The sequence below is a fragment of the Schistocerca gregaria genome, unplaced genomic scaffold (assembly GCF_023897955.1).
Source record: "Schistocerca gregaria isolate iqSchGreg1 unplaced genomic scaffold, iqSchGreg1.2 ptg000156l, whole genome shotgun sequence".
NCBI lineage: Eukaryota > Metazoa > Arthropoda > Insecta > Orthoptera > Acrididae > Schistocerca > Schistocerca gregaria.
Genome location: NW_026061720.1, coordinates 5,943,561 through 5,967,331, shown reverse-complemented (window position 1 = coordinate 5,967,331; position 23,771 = coordinate 5,943,561).

The window sequence follows — 23,771 nt, the reverse complement described above, 5'->3', positions numbered from 1 at the left end:
AGTAATGTCTCAAACAGTTTACGCTTTGATCGTTCCCTGGAAGACCATTAGTAGTTTCCGATGCACATCTGTGGGCATTCTGTAATCTGTGGTCTATCAGAGTGTTGATGAAACACAGAAATTGCATCGGGATTGAATACAACAGTAACCATACGTACTTTCCTCCATGGGAGTTATGTCTGAAACAGTCTACGCTTTGATAGTTCCCTGCAAGACCAGTAGTAGTTTACGATGCACATCTGTAGGCATTCTGTAATCTGTGGACCTTCAAAGTGTTGATGAAACACAGAAATGGCATCGGGATTGAATACAACAGTCACCATGCGCACTTTCCTCCATGGGAGTAATGTCTCAAACAGTCTATGCTTTGATCGTTCCCTGGAAGACCAGTAGTATTTTCCGATGCAGATCTGGAGGCATACTGTAATCTGTGGACTATCAGAGTGTTGTTCAAACACAGAAATAGCATCGGGATTGAATACAACAGACACCATGCGCACTTTCCTCCATAGGTGTAATGCCTGAACCAGTTTACGCTTTGATCGTTCCCTGGAAGACCAGTAGTAGTTCCCAATGCACATCTGGGGGCATTCTGTGATGTGTGGACTATCAGAGTGTTGATGAAACACAGAAATGGGATCAGGATTGAATACAACTGTCACCATGCGCACTTTCCTCCATGGGAGTAATGTCTCAAACAGTTTAGGCTTTGATCGTTCCCTGGGAGCCCAGTAGTAGTTTCCAATGCACATCTGGAGGCATTATGTAATGTGTGGACTATCAGAGTGTTGATGAAACACAGAAATTCCATCGGGATTGAATACAACAGTCACCATGCGCACTTTCCACCATGGGTGTAATGTCACAAACAGTTTACGCTTTGATCGTTCCCTGGAAGACCAGTAGTAGTTTCCGATGCACATCTGGCTACATTCTGTAATGTGTGGACTAACAGGGTGTTGATGAAACACAGAAATTGCATCAGGATTGAATACAACAGTCACAATGCGCACTTTCCTCCATGGGAGTAATGTCTCAAAAAGTCTACGCTTTGATCTTTCCCTGCAAGGCCAGTAGTAGTTTACGATGCACATCTGGAGGCATTCTGTAATCTGTGGACCTTCAAAGTGTTGATGAAACACAGAAATTGCATCGGGATTGAATACAACACCCACCATGCGCACTTTCCTCGATGGGAATAATGTCTCAAACAGTCTACGCTTTGATCGTTCCCTGGAAGACCTGTAGTAGTTTCCGATGCACATCTGGAGGCATTCTGTAATGTGCGGACTATCGGAGTGTTGATGAAACACAGAAATTGCATCGGGATTGAATACAACAGTCACCATGCGCACTTTCCTCCATGGGAGTAATGTCTCAAACAGTCTACCCTTTGATCGTTCCCTGGAAGACCAGTAGTAGTTTCCGATGCACATCTGGAGCCATTCTGTAATCTGTGGACTATCAGAGTGTTGATGAAACACAGAAATTCCATCGGGATTGAATACAACAGTCACCATGCGCACATTCCTCCATGGGAGTAATGTCTCAAACAGTTTACGCTTTGATCGTTCCCTGGAAGACCAATAGTAGTTTCCGATGCACATCCGGCGACATTCTGTAATGTGTAGACTAACTAAGTGTTGATTAAACACAGAAATTGCATCAGGATTGAATACAACAGTCACAATGCGCACGTCCCTCCATGGGAGTAATGTCTCAAACAGTTTACGCTTTAATCGTTCCCTGGAAGACCATTAGTAGTTTCCGATGCACATCTGTGGGCATTCTGTAATCTGTGGACTATCAGAGAGTTGATGTAACACAGAAATTGCATCGGGATTGAATACAACAGTCACCATGCGTACTTACCTCCATGGGAGTAATGTCTGAAACAGTCTACGCTTTGATAGTTCCCTGCAAGACCAGTAGTAGTTTCCGATGCACGTCTGGAGGCATTCTGAAATCTGTGGACTAACTGAGTGTTGATGAAACACAGAAATTCCATCGGGATTGAATACAACAGTCACCATGCGCACATTCCTCCATGGGAGTAATGTCTCAAACAGTTTACGCTTTGATCGTTCCCTGGAAGACCAGTAGTAGTTTCCGATGCACATCCGGCGACATTCTGTAATGTGTAGACTAACTAAGTGTTGATTAAACACAGAAATTGCATCAGGATTGAATACAACAGTCACAATGCGCACGTCCCTCCATGGGAGTAATGTCTCAAACAGTTTACGCTTTGATCGTTCCCTGGAAGACCATTAGTAGTTTCCGATGCACATCTGTGGGCATTCTGTAATCTGTGGACTATCAGAGAGTTGATGTAACACAGAAATTGCATCGCGATTGAATACAACAGTCACCAAGCGCACTTTCCTCCATGGGAGTAATGTCTCAAACAGTCTATGCTTTGATCGTTCCCCGGAAGACCTGTAGTATTTTCCGATGCACATCTGGAGGCATTCTGTAATCTGTGGTCTATCAGATTGTTGATGAAACACAGAAATAGCGTCTGGATTGAATACAACAGTCACCACGCGCAGTTTAATCCATGGGAGTAATGTCTCAAACAGTCTACGCTTTGATCGTTCCCTGCAAGACCAGTAGTAGTTTACGTTGCACATCTGGAGGCATTCTGTAATCTGGGGACCTTCAATGTGTTGATGAAACACAGAAAAGGCATCGGGATTGAATACAACAGTCACCATGCGCACTTTCCTCCATGGGAGTAATGTCTCAAACAGTCTATGCTTTGATCGTTCCTTGGAAGACCAGTAGTATTTTCCGATGTACATCTGGAGGCATTCTGTAATGTGTGGACTATCAGAGTGTTGATGAAACACAGAAATTGAATCGGGATTGAATACAACAGTCGCCATGCGCACCTTCCTCCATGGGAGTAATGTCTCAAACAGTCTACGTTTTGATCGTTCCCAGCAAGACAAGTAGTAGTTTCCGATGCACGTCTGGAGGCATTCTGAAATCTGTGGACTATCAGAGTGTTGATGTAACACAGAAATTCCATCGGGATTGAAAACAACAGTCACCATGCGCACTTTCCTCCATGGGAGTAATGTCACAAACAGTTTACGCTTTGATCGTTCCCTGGAAGACCAGTAGTAGTTTCCGATGCACATCTGGCTACATTCTGTAATGTGTGGACTAACAGGATGTTGATGAAACACAGAAATTGCGTCAGGATTGAATACAACAGTCACAATGCACACTTTCGTCCATGGGAGTAATGTCTCAAAAAGTCTACGCTTTGATCTTTCCCTGCAAGACCAGTAGTAGTTTACGATGCACATCTGTAGGCATTCTGTAATCTGTGGACCTTCAAAGTGTTGATGAAACACCGAAATTGCATCGGGATTGAATACAACAGTCACCATGCGCACTTTCGTCCATGGGAATAATGTCTCAAACAGTCTACGCTTTGACCGTTCCCTGGAAGACCTGTAGTAGTTTCCGATGCACATCTGGAGGCATTCTGTAATGTGTGGACTATCAGAGTGTTGATGAAACACAGAAATTGCATCGGGATTGAATACAACAGTCACCATGCGCACTTTCCTCCATGGGAGTAAGGTCTCAAACAGTCTACGCTTTGATCGTTCCCTGGAAGACCAGTAGTAGTTTCCGATGCACATCTGGAGGCATTCTGTAATCTGTGGACTATCAGAGTGTTGATGAAACACAGAAATTGCATCAGGATTGAATACAACAGTCACCATGCGCACTTTCCTCCATGGGAGTAATGTCTCAAACAGTTTACGCTTTGATCGTTCCCTGGAAGACCAGTAGTAGTTTCCGATGCACATCTGGAGGCATTCTGTAATCTGTGGACTAACTGAGTGTTGATGAAACACAGAAATTGCATCGGGATTGAATACAACAGTCACCATGCGCACTTTCCTCCATGGGAGTAATGTCTCAAACAGTCTATGCTTTGAGCGTTCCCCAGAAGACTTGTAGTATTTTTCGATGCACATCTGGGTGCATTCTGTAATGTGTGGACTATCAGAGTGTTGATGGAACACAGAATTTGCATCAGGATTGAATACAACAGTCACCACGCGTACTGTCCTCCATGAGAGTAATGTCTTAAACGGTCTACGCTTTGATCGTTTCCTGGAAGACAATTAGTAGTTTCCGATGCACATCTGGTGTCATTCTGCAATCTGTCGACTATCAGAGTGTTGATGAAACACAGAAATGGCATCAGGATTGAATACAACAGTCACCATGCACACTTTCCTCCATGGGAGTAATGTCTCAATCAGTTTACGCTTTGATCGTTCCCTGGAAGACCAGTAGTAGTTTGCGATGCACATCTGCGTGCATTCTGTAATGTGTGGACTATCAGAGTGTTGATGAAACACAGAAAGTGCATCGGGATTGAATACAACAGTCACCATGCGCACTTTCCTCCATGGGAGTAATGTCTCAAAAAGTCTACGATTTGATCGTCCCCTGCAGGACCAGTAGTAGCTTCCGATGCACATCTGGAGGCGTTCTGTAATCTGTGGACCTTCAAAGTGTTGATGAAACACACAAATTGCATCGGGATTGAATACAACAGTCACCATGCGCACTTTCCTACAAGGGAGTAATGTCTCAAAAAGTCTACGATTTGATCGTTCCCTGCAAGACCAGTAGTAGCTTCCGATGCACATCTGGAGGCATTCTGTAATCTGTGGACCTTCAAAGTGTTGATGAAACACAAAAATTGCATCGGGATTGAATAAAACACTCACCTTGCGCACTTTCCTCCATGGGAATAATGTCTCAAACACTCTACGCTTTGATCGTTCCCTGGAAGACCTGTAGTAGTTTCCGATGCACATCCGGGGACAATCTGTAATGTGTAGACTAACAGAGTGTTGATTAAACACAGAAATTGCATCACGATTGAATACAACAGTCACAATGCGCACGTCCCTCAATAGGAGTAATGTCTCAAACAGTTTACGCTTTGATCGTTAGCTGGAAGACCATTAGTAGTTTCCGATGCACATCTGTGGGCATTCTGTAATCTGTGGACTATCAGAGTGTTGATGAAACATAGAAATTGCATCGGGATTGAATACAACAGTCACCATGCGTACTTTCCTCCATGGGAGTAATGTCTGAAACAGTCTACGCTTTGATAGTTCCCTGCAAGACCAGTAGTAGTTTCCGATGCACATCTGGAGGCATTCTGAAATCTGTGGACTGACTGAGTGTTGATGAAACACAGAAATTGCATCGGGATTGAATACAACAGTCACCATGCGCACTTTCCTCCATGGGAGTAATGTCTCAAACAGTCTATGCTTTGATCGTTCCCCGGAAGACCTGTAGTATTTTCCGATGCACATCTGGAGGCATTCTGTAATCTGTGGTCTATCAGAGTGTTGATGAAACACAGAAATAGCGTCGGGATTGAATACAACAGTCACAACGCGCACGATATTCCATGGGAGTAGTGTCTCAAACAGTCTACGCTTTGATCGTTCCCTGCAAGACCAGTAGGAGTTTACGATGCACATCTGGAGGCATTCTGTTATCTGTGGACCTTCAAAGTGTTGATGAAACACAGAAATGGCATCGGGATTGAATACAACAGTCACCATGCGCACTTTCCTACATGGGAGTTATTTTTTTAAACAGTCTACGCTTTGATCGTTCCCTGGAAGACCAGTAGTATTTTCCGATGCACATCTGGAGGCATTCTGTAATGTGTGGACTATCAGAGTGTTGATGAAACACAGAAGTTGCATCGGGATTGAATACAACAGTCACCATGCGCACTTTCCTCCATGGGAGTAATGTCTCAAACAGTTTACGCTTTGATCGTTCCCTAGAAGACCAGTAGTAGTTTCCGATGCACATCTGTGGGCATCTGCAATCTGTGGACTATCAGAGTCTTGATGAAACACAGAAATTGCTTCGGGATTGAATACAACAGTCACCATTCGCATTTTCCTCCATGGGAGTAATGTCTCAAACAGTCTACGCTTTGATCGTTCCCGGCAAGACCAATAGTAGTTTCCGATGCACATCTGGATCATTCTGTAATCTCTGGACCTTCAAAGTGTTGATGAAACACAGAAATGGCATCGGGATTGAATACAACAGTCACCATGAGCACTTTGCTACATGGGAGTAATGCCTTAAACACTCTAGGCTTTGATCGTTGCCTGGAAGACCAGTAGTATTTTCCGATGCACATCTGGAGGCACTCTGTAATGTGTGGACTATCAGAGTGTTGATGAAACACAGAAATTGCATCGGGATTGAATACAACAGTCACCATGCGCACTTTCCTGCATGGGAGTATTGTCTCAAACAGTCTACGCTTTGATCGTTCCCAGCAAGACCAGTAGTAGTTTCCGATGCACATCTGTCTACATTCTGTAATGTGTGGACTAACAGGGTGTTGATGAAACACAGAAATTCCATCGGGATTGAATACAACAGTCACCATGCGCACTTTCCTCCATGGGAGTAATGTCACAAACAGTTTACGCTGTGATCCTTCCCTGGAAGACCAGTAGTAGCTTCCGATGCACATCTGTGGGCATTCTGAAATCTGTGGACTATCAGAGTGTTGATGAAACACAGAAATTGCATCGGGATTGAATACAACAGTCACCATGCGCACTTTCCTCCAAGGGAGTAATGTCTGAAACAGTCTAAGTTTTGATCGTTACCTGCAAGACCAAAAGTAGTTTCTGATGCACGTCTTTAGGCATTCTGTAATCTGCGGACCTTCAAAGTGTTGATGAAACACAGAAATGGGATCGGGATTGAATACAACAGTCACCATGCGCTCTTCCCTCCATGGGAGTAATGTCTCAAACATTCTATGCTTTGATCGTTCGCCGGAAGACCTGTAGTATTTTCCGATGCACATCTGGAGGCATTCTGTAATCCGTGGTCTATCAGAGTGTTGATGAAACACCGAAATAGCATCGGGATTGAATACAACAGTCACCATGCGCACTTTCCTCCATGGGAGTAATGTCTCAAACAGTCTATGCTTTGATCGTTCCCTGGAAGACCAGTAGTATTTTCCGATGCAGATCTGGAGGCATACTGTAATCTGTGGACTATCAGAGTGTTGTTCAAACACAGAAATAGCATCGGGATTGAATACAACAGACACCATGCGCACTTTCCTCCATAGGTGTAATGCCTGAACCAGTTTACGCTTTGATCGTTCCCTGGAAGACCAGTAGTAGTTCCCAATGCACATCTGGGGGCATTCTGTGATGTGTGGACTATCAGAGTGTTGATGAAACACAGAAATGGGATCAGGATTGAATACAACTGTCACCATGCGCACTTTCCTCCATGGGAGTAATGTCTCAAACAGTTTAGGCTTTGATCGTTCCCTGGGAGCCCAGTAGTAGTTTCCAATGCACATCTGGAGGCATTATGTAATGTGTGGACTATCAGAGTGTTGATGAAACACAGAAATTCCATCGGGATTGAATACAACAGTCACCATGCGCACTTTCCACCATGGGTGTAATGTCACAAACAGTTTACGCTTTGATCGTTCCCTGGAAGACCAGTAGTAGTTTCCGATGCACATCTGGCTACATTCTGTAATGTGTGGACTAACAGGGTGTTGATGAAACACAGAAATTGCATCAGGATTGAATACAACAGTCACAATGCGCACTTTCCTCCATGGGAGTAATGTCTCAAAAAGTCTACGCTTTGATCTTTCCCTGCAAGGCCAGTAGTAGTTTACGATGCACATCTGGAGGCATTCTGTAATCTGTGGACCTTCAAAGTGTTGATGAAACACAGAAATTGCATCGGGATTGAATACAACACCCACCATGCGCACTTTCCTCGATGGGAATAATGTCTCAAACAGTCTACGCTTTGATCGTTCCCTGGAAGACCTGTAGTAGTTTCCGATGCACATCTGGAGGCATTCTGTAATGTGCGGACTATCGGAGTGTTGATGAAACACAGAAATTGCATCGGGATTGAATACAACAGTCACCATGCGCACTTTCCTCCATGGGAGTAATGTCTCAAACAGTCTACGCTTTGATCGTTCCCTGGAAGACCAGTAGTAGTTTCCGATGCACATCTGGAGCCATTCTGTAATCTGTGGACTATCAGAGTGTTGATGAAACACAGAAATTCCATCGGGATTGAATACAACAGTCACCATGCGCACATTCCTCCATGGGAGTAATGTCTCAAACAGTTTACGCTTTGATCGTTCCCTGGAAGACCAGTAGTAGTTTCCGATGCACATCCGGCGACATTCTGTAATGTGTAGACTAACTAAGTGTTGATTAAACACAGAAATTGCATCAGGATTGAATACAACAGTCACAATGCGCACGTCCCTCCATGGGAGTAATGTCTCAAACAGTTTACGCTTTAATCGTTCCCTGGAAGACCATTAGTAGTTTCCGATGCACATCTGTGGGCATTCTGTAATCTGTGGACTATCAGAGAGTTGATGTAACACAGAAATTGCATCGGGATTGAATACAACAGTCACCATGCGTACTTACCTCCATGGGAGTAATGTCTGAAACAGTCTACGCTTTGATAGTTCCCTGCAAGACCAGTAGTAGTTTCCGATGCACGTCTGGAGGCATTCTGAAATCTGTGGACTAACTGAGTGTTGATGAAACACAGAAATTCCATCGGGATTGAATACAACAGTCACCATGCGCACATTCCTCCATGGGAGTAATGTCTCAAACAGTTTACGCTTTGATCGTTCCCTGGAAGACCAGTAGTAGTTTCCGATGCACATCCGGCGACATTCTGTAATGTGTAGACTAACTAAGTGTTGATTAAACACAGAAATTGCATCAGGATTGAATACAACAGTCACAATGCGCACGTCCCTCCATGGGAGTAATGTCTCAAACAGTTTACGCTTTGATCGTTCCCTGGAAGACCATTAGTAGTTTCCGATGCACATCTGTGGGCATTCTGTAATCTGTGGACTATCAGAGAGTTGATGTAACACAGAAATTGCATCGCGATTGAATACAACAGTCACCAAGCGCACTTTCCTCCATGGGAGTAATGTCTCAAACAGTCTATGCTTTGATCGTTCCCCGGAAGACCTGTAGTATTTTCCGATGCACATCTGGAGGCATTCTGTAATCTGTGGTCTATCAGATTGTTGATGAAACACAGAAATAGCGTCTGGATTGAATACAACAGTCACCACGCGCAGTTTAATCCATGGGAGTAATGTCTCAAACAGTCTACGCTTTGATCGTTCCCTGCAAGACCAGTAGTAGTTTACGTTGCACATCTGGAGGCATTCTGTAATCTGGGGACCTTCAATGTGTTGATGAAACACAGAAAAGGCATCGGGATTGAATACAACAGTCACCATGCGCACTTTCCTCCATGGGAGTAATGTCTCAAACAGTCTATGCTTTGATCGTTCCTTGGAAGACCAGTAGTATTTTCCGATGTACATCTGGAGGCATTCTGTAATGTGTGGACTATCAGAGTGTTGATGAAACACAGAAATTGAATCGGGATTGAATACAACAGTCGCCATGCGCACCTTCCTCCATGGGAGTAATGTCTCAAACAGTCTACGTTTTGATCGTTCCCAGCAAGACAAGTAGTAGTTTCCGATGCACGTCTGGAGGCATTCTGAAATCTGTGGACTATCAGAGTGTTGATGTAACACAGAAATTCCATCGGGATTGAAAACAACAGTCACCATGCGCACTTTCCTCCATGGGAGTAATGTCACAAACAGTTTACGCTTTGATCGTTCCCTGGAAGACCAGTAGTAGTTTCCGATGCACATCTGGCTACATTCTGTAATGTGTGGACTAACAGGATGTTGATGAAACACAGAAATTGCGTCAGGATTGAATACAACAGTCACAATGCACACTTTCGTCCATGGGAGTAATGTCTCAAAAAGTCTACGCTTTGATCTTTCCCTGCAAGACCAGTAGTAGTTTACGATGCACATCTGTAGGCATTCTGTAATCTGTGGACCTTCAAAGTGTTGATGAAACACCGAAATTGCATCGGGATTGAATACAACAGTCACCATGCGCACTTTCGTCCATGGGAATAATGTCTCAAACAGTCTACGCTTTGACCGTTCCCTGGAAGACCTGTAGTAGTTTCCGATGCACATCTGGAGGCATTCTGTAATGTGTGGACTATCAGAGTGTTGATGAAACACAGAAATTGCATCGGGATTGAATACAACAGTCACCATGCGCACTTTCCTCCATGGGAGTAAGGTCTCAAACAGTCTACGCTTTGATCGTTCCCTGGAAGACCAGTAGTAGTTTCCGATGCACATCTGGAGGCATTCTGTACTCTGTGGACTATCAGAGTGTTGATGAAACACAGAAATTGCATCAGGATTGAATACAACAGTCACCATGCGCACTTTCCTCCATGGGAGTAATGTCTCAAACAGTTTACGCTTTGATCGTTCCCTGGAAGACCAGTAGTAGTTTCCGATGCACATCTGGAGGCATTCTGTAATCTGTGGACTAACTGAGTGTTGATGAAACACAGAAATTGCATCGGGATTGAATACAACAGTCACCATGCGCACTTTCCTCCATGGGAGTAATGTCTCAAACAGTCTATGCTTTGAGCGTTCCCCAGAAGACTTGTAGTATTTTCCGATGCACATCTGGAGGCATTCTGTAATCTGTGGTCTAACAGAGTGTTGATGAAACACAGAAATAGCGTCGGGATTGAATACAACAGTCACCACGCGCACTTTAATCCATGGGAGTAATGTCTCAAACAGTCTACGATTTGATCGTTCCCTGCAAGACCAGTAGTAGTTTACGATGCACATCTGGAGGCATTCTGTAATCTGTGGACTATCAGAGTGTTGATGAAACACAGAAATTGCATCGGGATTGAATACAACAGTCACCATGCGCACTTTCCTCCATGGGAGTAATGCCTGATCCAGTTTACGCCTTGATCGTTCGCTGGAAAACCAATAGTACTTTCCAATGCACATCTGGGGGCATTCTGTAATGTGTGGACTATCAGAGTGTTGATGGAACACAGAATTTGCATCAGGATTGAATACAACAGTCACCACGCGTACTGTCCTCCATGAGAGTAATGTCTTAAACGGTCTACGCTTTGATCGTTTCCTGGAAGACAATTAGTAGTTTCCGATGCACATCTGGTGTCATTCTGCAATCTGTCGACTATCAGAGTGTTGATGAAACACAGAAATGGCATCAGGATTGAATACAACAGTCACCATGCACACTTTCCTCCATGGGAGTAATGTCTCAATCAGTTTACGCTTTGATCGTTCCCTGGAAGACCAGTAGTAGTTTGCGATGCACATCTGCGTGCATTCTGTAATGTGTGGACTATCAGAGTGTTGATGAAACACAGAAAGTGCATCGGGATTGAATACAACAGTCACCATGCGCACTTTCCTCCATGGGAGTAATGTCTCAAAAAGTCTACGATTTGATCGTCCCCTGCAGGACCAGTAGTAGCTTCCGATGCACATCTGGAGGCGTTCTGTAATCTGTGGACCTTCAAAGTGTTGATGAAACACACAAATTGCATCGGGATTGAATACAACAGTCACCATGCGCACTTTCCTACAAGGGAGTAATGTCTCAAAAAGTCTACGATTTGATCGTTCCCTGCAAGACCAGTAGTAGCTTCCGATGCACATCTGGAGGCATTCTGTAATCTGTGGACCTTCAAAGTGTTGATGAAACACAAAAATTGCATCGGGATTGAATAAAACACTCACCTTGCGCACTTTCCTCCATGGGAATAATGTCTCAAACACTCTACGCTTTGATCGTTCCCTGGAAGACCTGTAGTAGTTTCCGATGCACATCCGGGGACAATCTGTAATGTGTAGACTAACAGAGTGTTGATTAAACACAGAAATTGCATCACGATTGAATACAACAGTCACAATGCGCACGTCCCTCAATAGGAGTAATGTCTCAAACAGTTTACGCTTTGATCGTTAGCTGGAAGACCAATAGTAGTTTCCGATGCACATCTGTGGGCATTCTGTAATCTGTGGACTATCAGAGTGTTGATGAAACATAGAAATTGCATCGGGATTGAATACAACAGTCACCATGCGTACTTTCCTCCATGGGAGTAATGTCTGAAACAGTCTACGCTTTGATAGTTCCCTGCAAGACCAGTAGTAGTTTCCGATGCACATCTGGAGGCATTCTGAAATCTGTGGACTGACTGAGTGTTGATGAAACACAGAAATTGCATCGGGATTGAATACAACAGTCACCATGCGCACTTTCCTCCATGGGAGTAATGTCTCAAACAGTCTATGCTTTGATCGTTCCCCGGAAGACCTGTAGTATTTTCCGATGCACATCTGGAGGCATTCTGTAATCTGTGGTCTATCAGAGTGTTGATGAAACACAGAAATAGCGTCGGGATTGAATACAACAGTCACCATGCGCACTTTCCTCCATGGGAGTAATGTCTCAAAAAGTCTACGATTTGATCGTCCCCTGCAGGACCAGTAGTAGCTTCCGATGCACATCTGGAGGCGTTCTGTAATCTGTGGACCTTCAAAGTGTTGATGAAACACACAAATTGCATCGGGATTGAATACAACAGTCACCATGCGCACTTTCCTACAAGGGAGTAATGTCTCAAAAAGTCTACGATTTGATCGTTCCCTGCAAGACCAGTAGTAGCTTCCGATGCACATCTGGAGGCATTCTGTAATCTGTGGACCTTCAAAGTGTTGATGAAACACAAAAATTGCATCGGGATTGAATAAAACACTCACCTTGCGCACTTTCCTCCATGGGAATAATGTCTCAAACACTCTACGCTTTGATCGTTCCCTGGAAGACCTGTAGTAGTTTCCGATGCACATCCGGGGACAATCTGTAATGTGTAGACTAACAGAGTGTTGATGAAACACAGAAATTCCATCGGGATTGAATACAACAGTCACCATGCGCACATTCCTCCATGGGAGTAATGTCTCAAACAGTTTACGCTTTGATCGTTCCCTGGAAGACCAGTAGTAGTTTCCGATGCACATCCGGCGACATTCTGTAATGTGTAGACTAACTAAGTGTTGATTAAACACAGAAATTGCATCAGGATTGAATACAACAGTCACAATGCGCACGTCCCTCCATGGGAGTAATGTCTCAAACAGTTTACGCTTTAATCGTTCCCTGGAAGACCATTAGTAGTTTCCGATGCACATCTGTGGGCATTCTGTAATCTGTGGACTATCAGAGAGTTGATGTAACACAGAAATTGCATCGGGATTGAATACAACAGTCACCATGCGTACTTACCTCCATGGGAGTAATGTCTGAAACAGTCTACGCTTTGATAGTTCCCTGCAAGACCAGTAGTAGTTTCCGATGCACGTCTGGAGGCATTCTGAAATCTGTGGACTAACTGAGTGTTGATGAAACACAGAAATTCCATCGGGATTGAATACAACAGTCACCATGCGCACATTCCTCCATGGGAGTAATGTCTCAAACAGTTTACGCTTTGATCGTTCCCTGGAAGACCAGTAGTAGTTTCCGATGCACATCCGGCGACATTCTGTAATGTGTAGACTAACTAAGTGTTGATTAAACACAGAAATTGCATCAGGATTGAATACAACAGTCACAATGCGCACGTCCCTCCATGGGAGTAATGTCTCAAACAGTTTACGCTTTGATCGTTCCCTGGAAGACCATTAGTAGTTTCCGATGCACATCTGTGGGCATTCTGTAATCTGTGGACTATCAGAGAGTTGATGTAACACAGAAATTGCATCGCGATTGAATACAACAGTCACCAAGCGCACTTTCCTCCATGGGAGTAATGTCTCAAACAGTCTATGCTTTGATCGTTCCCCGGAAGACCTGTAGTATTTTCCGATGCACATCTGGAGGCATTCTGTAATCTGTGGTCTATCAGATTGTTGATGAAACACAGAAATAGCGTCTGGATTGAATACAACAGTCACCACGCGCAGTTTAATCCATGGGAGTAATGTCTCAAACAGTCTACGCTTTGATCGTTCCCTGCAAGACCAGTAGTAGTTTACGTTGCACATCTGGAGGCATTCTGTAATCTGGGGACCTTCAATGTGTTGATGAAACACAGAAAAGGCATCGGGATTGAATACAACAGTCACCATGCGCACTTTCCTCCATGGGAGTAATGTCTCAAACAGTCTATGCTTTGATCGTTCCTTGGAAGACCAGTAGTATTTTCCGATGTACATCTGGAGGCATTCTGTAATGTGTGGACTATCAGAGTGTTGATGAAACACAGAAATTGAATCGGGATTGAATACAACAGTCGCCATGCGCACCTTCCTCCATGGGAGTAATGTCTCAAACAGTCTACGTTTTGATCGTTCCCAGCAAGACAAGTAGTAGTTTCCGATGCACGTCTGGAGGCATTCTGAAATCTGTGGACTATCAGAGTGTTGATGTAACACAGAAATTCCATCGGGATTGAAAACAACAGTCACCATGCGCACTTTCCTCCATGGGAGTAATGTCACAAACAGTTTACGCTTTGATCGTTCCCTGGAAGACCAGTAGTAGTTTCCGATGCACATCTGGCTACATTCTGTAATGTGTGGACTAACAGGATGTTGATGAAACACAGAAATTGCGTCAGGATTGAATACAACAGTCACAATGCACACTTTCGTCCATGGGAGTAATGTCTCAAAAAGTCTACGCTTTGATCTTTCCCTGCAAGACCAGTAGTAGTTTACGATGCACATCTGTAGGCATTCTGTAATCTGTGGACCTTCAAAGTGTTGATGAAACACCGAAATTGCATCGGGATTGAATACAACAGTCACCATGCGCACTTTCGTCCATGGGAATAATGTCTCAAACAGTCTACGCTTTGACCGTTCCCTGGAAGACCTGTAGTAGTTTCCGATGCACATCTGGAGGCATTCTGTAATGTGTGGACTATCAGAGTGTTGATGAAACACAGAAATTGCATCGGGATTGAATACAACAGTCACCATGCGCACTTTCCTCCATGGGAGTAAGGTCTCAAACAGTCTACGCTTTGATCGTTCCCTGGAAGACCAGTAGTAGTTTCCGATGCACATCTGGAGGCATTCTGTAATCTGTGGACTATCAGAGTGTTGATGAAACACAGAAATTGCATCAGGATTGAATACAACAGTCACCATGCGCACTTTCCTCCATGGGAGTAATGTCTCAAACAGTTTACGCTTTGATCGTTCCCTGGAAGACCAGTAGTAGTTTCCGATGCACATCTGGAGGCATTCTGTAATCTGTGGACTAACTGAGTGTTGATGAAACACAGAAATTGCATCGGGATTGAATACAACAGTCACCATGCGCACTTTCCTCCATGGGAGTAATGTCTCAAACAGTCTATGCTTTGAGCGTTCCCCAGAAGACTTGTAGTATTTTCCGATGCACATCTGGAGGCATTCTGTAATCTGTGGTCTAACAGAGTGTTGATGAAACACAGAAATAGCGTCGGGATTGAATACAACAGTCACCACGCGCACTTTAATCCATGGGAGTAATGTCTCAAACAGTCTACGATTTGATCGTTCCCTGCAAGACCAGTAGTAGTTTACGATGCACATCTGGAGGCATTCTGTAATCTGTGGACTATCAGAGTGTTGATGAAACACAGAAATTGCATCGGGATTGAATACAACAGTCACCATGCGCACTTTCCTCCATGGGAGTAATGCCTGATCCAGTTTACGCCTTGATCGTTCGCTGGAAAACCAATAGTACTTTCCAATGCACATCTGGGGGCATTCTGTAATGTGTGGACTATCAGAGTGTTGATGGAACACAGAATTTGCATCAGGATTGAATACAACAGTCACCACGCGTACTGTCCTCCATGAGAGTAATGTCTTAAACGGTCTACGCTTTGATCGTTTCCTGGAAGACAATTAGTAGTTTCCGATGCACATCTGGTGTCATTCTGCAATCTGTCGACTATCAGAGTGTTGATGAAACACAGAAATGGCATCAGGATTGAATACAACAGTCACCATGCACACTTTCCTCCATGGGAGTAATGTCTCAATCAGTTTACGCTTTGATCGTTCCCTGGAAGACCAGTAGTAGTTTGCGATGCACATCTGCGTGCATTCTGTAATGTGTGGACTATCAGAGTGTTGATGAAACACAGAAAGTGCATCGGGATTGAATACAACAGTCACCATGCGCACTTTCCTCCATGGGAGTAATGTCTCAAAAAGTCTACGATTTGATCGTCCCCTGCAGGACCAGTAGTAGCTTCCGATGCACATCTGGAGGCGTTCTGTAATCTGTGGACCTTCAAAGTGTTGATGAAACACACAAATTGCATCGGGATTGAATACAACAGTCACCATGCGCACTTTCCTACAAGGGAGTAATGTCTCAAAAAGTCTACGATTTGATCGTTCCCTGCAAGACCAGTAGTAGCTTCCGATGCACATCTGGAGGCATTCTGTAATCTGTGGACCTTCAAAGTGTTGATGAAACACAAAAATTGCATCGGGATTGAATAAAACACTCACCTTGCGCACTTTCCTCCATGGGAATAATGTCTCAAACACTCTACGCTTTGATCGTTCCCTGGAAGACCTGTAGTAGTTTCCGATGCACATCCGGGGACAATCTGTAATGTGTAGACTAACAGAGTGTTGATTAAACACAGAAATTGCATCACGATTGAATACAACAGTCACAATGCGCACGTCCCTCAATAGGAGTAATGTCTCAAACAGTTTACGCTTTGATCGTTAGCTGGAAGACCAATAGTAGTTTCCGATGCACATCTGTGGGCATTCTGTAATCTGTGGACTATCAGAGTGTTGATGAAACATAGAAATTGCATCGGGATTGAATACAACAGTCACCATGCGTACTTTCCTCCATGGGAGTAATGTCTGAAACAGTCTACGCTTTGATAGTTCCCTGCAAGACCAGTAGTAGTTTCCGATGCACATCTGGAGGCATTCTGAAATCTGTGGACTGACTGAGTGTTGATGAAACACAGAAATTGCATCGGGATTGAATACAACAGTCACCATGCGCACTTTCCTCCATGGGAGTAATGTCTCAAACAGTCTATGCTTTGATCGTTCCCCGGAAGACCTGTAGTATTTTCCGATGCACATCTGGAGGCATTCTGTAATCTGTGGTCTATCAGAGTGTTGATGAAACACAGAAATAGCGTCGGGATTGAATACAACAGTCACAACGCGCACGATATTCCATGGGAGTAGTGTCTCAAACAGTCTACGCTTTGATCGTTCCCTGCAAGACCAGTAGGAGTTTACGATGCACATCTGGAGGCATTCTGTTATCTGTGGACCTTCAAAGTGTTGATGAAACACAGAAATGGCATCGGGATTGAATACAACAGTCACCATGCGCACTTTCCTACATGGGAGTTATTTTTTTAAACAGTCTACGCTTTGATCGTTCCCTGGAAGACCAGTAGTATTTTCCGATGCACATCTGGAGGCATTCTGTAATGTGTGGACTATCAGAGTGTTGATGAAACACAGAAATTGCATAAGGGATTGAATACAACAGTCACCATGCGCACTTTCCTCCATGGGAGTAATGTCTCAAACAGTTTACGCTTTGATCGTTCCCTAGAAGACCAGTAGTAGTTTCCGATGCACATCTGTGGGCATCTGCAATCTGTGGACTATCAGAGTCTTGATGAAACACAGAAATTGCTTCGGGATTGAATACAACAGTCACCATTCGCATTTTCCTCCATGGGAGTAATGTCTCAAACAGTCTACGCTTTGATCGTTCCCGGCAAGACCAATAGTAGTTTCCGATGCACATCTGGATCATTCTGTAATCTCTGGACCTTCAAAGTGTTGATGAAACACAGAAATGGCATCGGGATTGAATACAACAGTCACCATGAGCACTTTGCTACATGGGAGTAATGCCTTAAACACTCTAGGCTTTGATCGTTGCCTGGAAGACCAGTAGTATTTTCCGATGCACATCTGGAGGCACTCTGTAATGTGTGGACTATCAGAGTGTTGATGAAACACAGAAATTGCATCGGGATTGAATACAACAGTCACCATGCGCACTTTCCTGCATGGGAGTATTGTCTCAAACAGTCTACGCTTTGATCGTTCCCAGCAAGACCAGTAGTAGTTTCCGATGCACATCTGTCTACATTCTGTAATGTGTGGACTAACAGGGTGTTGATGAAACACAGAAATTCCATCGGGATTGAATACAACAGTCACCATGCGCACTTTCCTCCATGGGAGTAATGTCACAAACAGTTTACGCTGTGATCCTTCCCTGGAAGACCAGTAGTAGCTTCCGATGCACATCTGTGGGCATTCTGAAATCTGTGGACTATCAGAGTGTTGATGAAACACAGAAATTGCATCGGGATTGAATACAACAGTCACCATGCGCACTTTCCTCCAAGGGAGTAATGTCTGAAACAGTCTAAGTTTTGATCGTTACCTGCAAGACCAATAGTAGTTTCTGATGCACGTCTTTAGGCATTCTGTAATCTGCGGACCTTCAAAGTGTTGATGAAACACAGAAATGGGATCGGGATTGAATACAACAGTCACCATGCGCTCTTCCCTCCATGGGAGTAATGTCTCAAACATTCTATGCTTTGATCGTTCGCCGGAAGACCTGTAGTATTTTCCGATGCACATCTGGAGGCATTCTGTAATCCGTGGTCTATCAGAGTGTTGATGAAACACCGAAATAGCATCGGGATTGAATACAACAGTCACCATGCGCACTTTCCTCCATGGGAGTAATGCCTGAAACAGTTTACGCTTTGATCGTTCCCTGGAAGACCAGTAGTAGTTTCCGATGCACATCTGGGGGCATTCTGTAATGTGTGGACAAACAGAGTGTTGATGAAACACAGAAATTGCATCGCGATTGAATACAACAGTCACCATGCGCACTTTCCTCCATGGGAGTAATGTGTCAAACAGTCTACGCTTTGATCGTTCCCTGGAAGACCAGTAATAGTTTCCGATGCACATCTGGGGGCATTCTGTAATGTGTGGACTATCAGAGTGTTGATGAAACACAGAAATTGAATCGGGATTGAACACAACAGTCACCATGCGCTCTTTCCTCCATGGGAGTAATGTCTCAAACAGTCTACGCTTTGATCGTTCCCGGCAAGACCAATAGTAGTTTCCGATGTACATCTGGAGGCATTCTGTAATCTTTGGACTTTCAAAGTGTTGATGAAACACAGAAATTGCCGCGGGATTGAATACAACAGTCACCATGCGCACTTTCCTCCATGGGAGTAATGTCTCAAACAGTCTACGCTTTGATTGTTACCTGGAGGACCAGTAGTAGTTTCCGATGCACATTTGGAGGCATTCTATAATCTGTGGACCTTCGAAGTGTTGATGAAACACAGAAATTGCATCGGGATTGAATACAACAGTCACCATGCGCACTTTCCTCCAAGGGAGTAATATCTCAATCAGTCTACGCTTTGATCGTTCTCTGGAAGACAAGTAGTAGTTTCCGATGCACATCTGGTGTAATTCTGTAATCTGTGGACTATCAGAGTGTTGATGAAACACGGAAATTGCCGCGGGATTGAATACAACAGTCACCATGCGCATTTTCCTCGACGGGAGTAATGTCTCAAACAGTCTACGCTTTGATCGTTCCCTGGAAGACCAGTAGTAGTTTCCGATGCACATCTGGAGGCGTTCTGTAATCTGCAAACTATCAGAGTGCTGTTGAAACACAAAAATTGCATCGGGATTGAATACAACAGTCACCATGCGCACTTTCCTCCATGGGAGTAATGTCTCAAACTGTTTATTCTTTGTTCGTTCCCTGCAAGACCAGTAGTAGTTTCCGATTCACATCTGGGGGCATTCTGTAATCTGTGGACTATCAGAGTGTTGATGAAACACAGAAATCGCATCGGCATTGAATACAACAGTCACCATGCGCATTTTCCTCCATGGGAGTAATGTCTCAAACAGTTTACGCTTTGATCGTTCCCTGGAATACCAGTAGTAGTTTCCGATGCACATCTGTGGGCATTCTGTAATGTGTGGACTATCAGAGTGTTGATGAAACACAGAAATTGCATCAGGATTGAATACAGCAGTCACCATGCGCACTTTCCTCCATCGGAATAATGTCTCAAACAGTTTAACGCTTTGATCGTTCCCTGGAAGACCAGTAGTAGTTTCCGATGCACATCTGTGGGCATTCTGTAATGTGTGGACTATCAGAGTGTTGATGAAACACAGAAAATGCAGCGGGATTGAAAACAACAGTCACAATGCGCACTTTCCTCCATGGGAGTAATGTCTCAAACAGTCTACGCTTTGATCGTTCCCTGCAAGACCAGTAGTAGTTTACGATGCACATCTGGAGGCATTCTGTAATCTGTGGACCTTCAAAGTGTTGATGAAACACAGATATTGCATCGGGATTGAATACAACACTCACCATGCGCACTTTCCTCGATGGGAATAATGTCTCAAACAGTCTACGCTTTGATCGTTCCCTGGAAGACCTGTAGTAGTTTTCGATGCCCATCTGGAGGCATTCTGTAATGTGTGGACTATCAGAGTGTTGATGAAACACAGAAATTGCATCGGGATTGAATACAACAGTCACCATGCGCACTTTCCTCCATGGGAGTAATGTCTTAAACAGCCTACGCTTTGATCGTTCACTGGAAGACCAGTAGTAGTTTCCGATGCACATCTGGAGGCATTCTGTAATCTGTGGACCTTCAAAGTGTTGATGAAACACAGAAATTGCATCGGGATTGAATACAACAGTCACCATGCGCACTTTAGTCCATGGGAGTAATGTCTCAAATAGTTTAAGCTTTGATCATTCACTGGAGGACCAGTAGTAGTTTTCGATGCACATCTGTGCGCATTCTGTAATGTGTGGACAATCAGAGTGTTGATGAAACACAGAAATTGCATCGGGATTGAATACAACAGTCACTATGCGCACTTTTCTTCATGGGAGTAATGTCTCAAACAGTCTACGCTTTGATCGTTCCCTGCAAGACCAGTAGTAGTTTACTATGCACATCTGGAGGCATTCTGTAATCTGTGGACCTTCAAAGTGATAATGAAAGACAGAAATTGCATCGGGATTGAATACAACACTCAACATGCGCACTTTCCTCGATGGGAATAATGTCTCAAACAGTCTACGCTTTGATCGTTCCCTGGAAGACCTGTAGTAGTTTCCGATGCACATCTGGAGGCATTCTGTAATGTGTGGACTATCAGAGTGTTGATAAAACACAGAAATTGCATCGGGATTGAATACGACAGTCACCATGCGCACTTTCCTCCATGGGAGTAATGTCTCAAGCAGTTTACGCTTTGATCGTTCCCTGGAAGACCAGTAGTAGTTTTCGATGCACATCTGGAGGCATTCTGTAATCTGTGGTCTATCAGAGTGTTCATGAAACACAGAAATAGCATCGGGATTGAATACAACAGTCACAATGCCCACTTTCTTCCATGGGAGTCATGCCTGAAACGGTTTACGCTTTGATCCTTCCCTGGAAGACCAGTAGTAGTTTCCGAAGCACATCTGGCGGCATTCTGTAATGTGTGGACAAACAGAGTGTTGATGAAACACAGAAATTGCATCGCGATTGAATACAACAGTCACCATGCGCACTTTCCTCCATGGGAGTAATGTCTCAAACAGTTTACGCTTTGATCGTTCCCTGGAAGACCAGTAGTAGTTTCCGATGTACATCTGGAGGCATTCTGTAATCTTTGGACTTTCAAAGTGTTGATGAAACACAGAAATTGCTGCGGGATTGAATACAACAGTCACCATACGCACTTTCCTCCATGGGAGTAATGTCTCAAACAGTCTACGCTTTGATCGTTTCCTGGAGGACCAGTAGTAGTTTCCGATGCACATTTGGAGGCATTCTGCAATCTGTGGACCTTCGAAGTGTTGATGAAACACAGAAATTGCATCGGGATTTAATACAACAGTCACCATGCGCACTTTCCTCCAAGGGAGTAATATCTCAAACAGTCTACGCTTTGATCGTTCCCTGGAAGACCAGTAGTAGTTTCCGATGCACATCTGGTGTAATTCTGTAATATGTGGACTATCAGAGTGTTGATGAAACACAGAAATTGCCGCGGGATTGAATACAACAGTCACCATGCGCATTTTCCTCCACGGGAGTAATGTCTCAAACAGTCTACGCTTTCATCGTTCCCTGGAAGACCAGTAGTAGTTTCCGATGCACATCTGGGATCATTCTGTAATGTGTGGTCTATCAGAGGGTTGATGAAACACAGAAATTGCATCAGGATTGAATACAACAGTCACTATGAACACTTTCCTCCATGGGAGTAATTTCACAAACAGTCTACGCTTTGATCGTTCCCTGCAAGACCAGTAGTAGTTTACGATGCACATCTGGAGGCATTCTGTAATCTGTGGACTATCAGAGTGTTGATGAAACACAGAAATTGCATCGGGATTGAATACAACAGTCACCATGCTCACTTTCCTCCATCGGAGTTATGTCTCAAATAGTTTGCGCTTTGATCGTTCCCTGGAAGACCGGTAGTAGTTTCCGATGCACATCTGGGGATATTCTGTAATGTGTGGACAAACAGAGTGTTAATGAAACACAGAAATTGCATCAGGATTGAATACAGCAGTCACCATGCGCACTCTCCTCCATGGGAGTAATGTCTCAAACAGTTTACGCTTTGATCGTTCCCTGGAAGACCAGTAGTAGTTTCCGATTCACATCTGGGGGCATTCTGTAATCTGTGGACTATCAGAGTGTTGATGAAACACAGAAATTGCATCGGCATTGAATACAACAGTCACCATGCGCACTTTCCTCCATGGGAGTAATGTCTCAAACAGTTTACGCTTTGATCGTTCCCTGAAAGACCTATAGTAGTTTCCGATGCACATCTGTGGGCATTCTGTAATGTGTGGTCTATCAGAGTGTTGATGAAACACAGAAATTGCATCAGGATTGAATACAACAGTCACTATGAACACTTTCCTCCATCGGAGTAATTTCACAAAGAGTCTACGCTTTGATCGTTCCCTGCAAGACCAGTAGTAGTTTACGATGCACATCTGGAGGCATTCTGTAATCTGTGGACTATCAGAATGTTGATGAAACACAGAAATTGCATCGGGATTGAATACAACAGTCACCATGCTCACTTTCCTCCATCGGAGTTATGTCTCAAATAGTTTACGATTTGATCGTTCCCTGGAAGACCAGTAGTAGTTTCCGATGCACATCTGGGGACATTCTGTAATGTGTGGACAAACAGAGTGTTAATGAAACACAGAAATTGCATCAGGATTGAATACAGCAGTCACCATGCGCACTTTCCTCCATCGGAATAATGTCTCATACAGTTTAACGCTTTGATCGTTCCCTGGAAGACCAGTAGTAGTTTCCGATGCACATCTGTGGGCATTCTGTAATGTGTGGACTATCAGAGTGTTGATGAAACACAGAAATTGCATCGGGATTGAATACAACAGTCACAATGCGCACTTTCCTCCATGGGAGTAATGTCTCAGGCAGTTTACGCTTTGATCGTTCTCTGGAAGACCAGTAGTAGTTTTCGATGCACATCTGTGGGCATTGTGTAATGTGTGGACTATCAGAGTGTTGATGAAACACAGAAATTGCATCGGGATTGAATACAACAGTCACCATGCACACTTTCCTCCATGGGA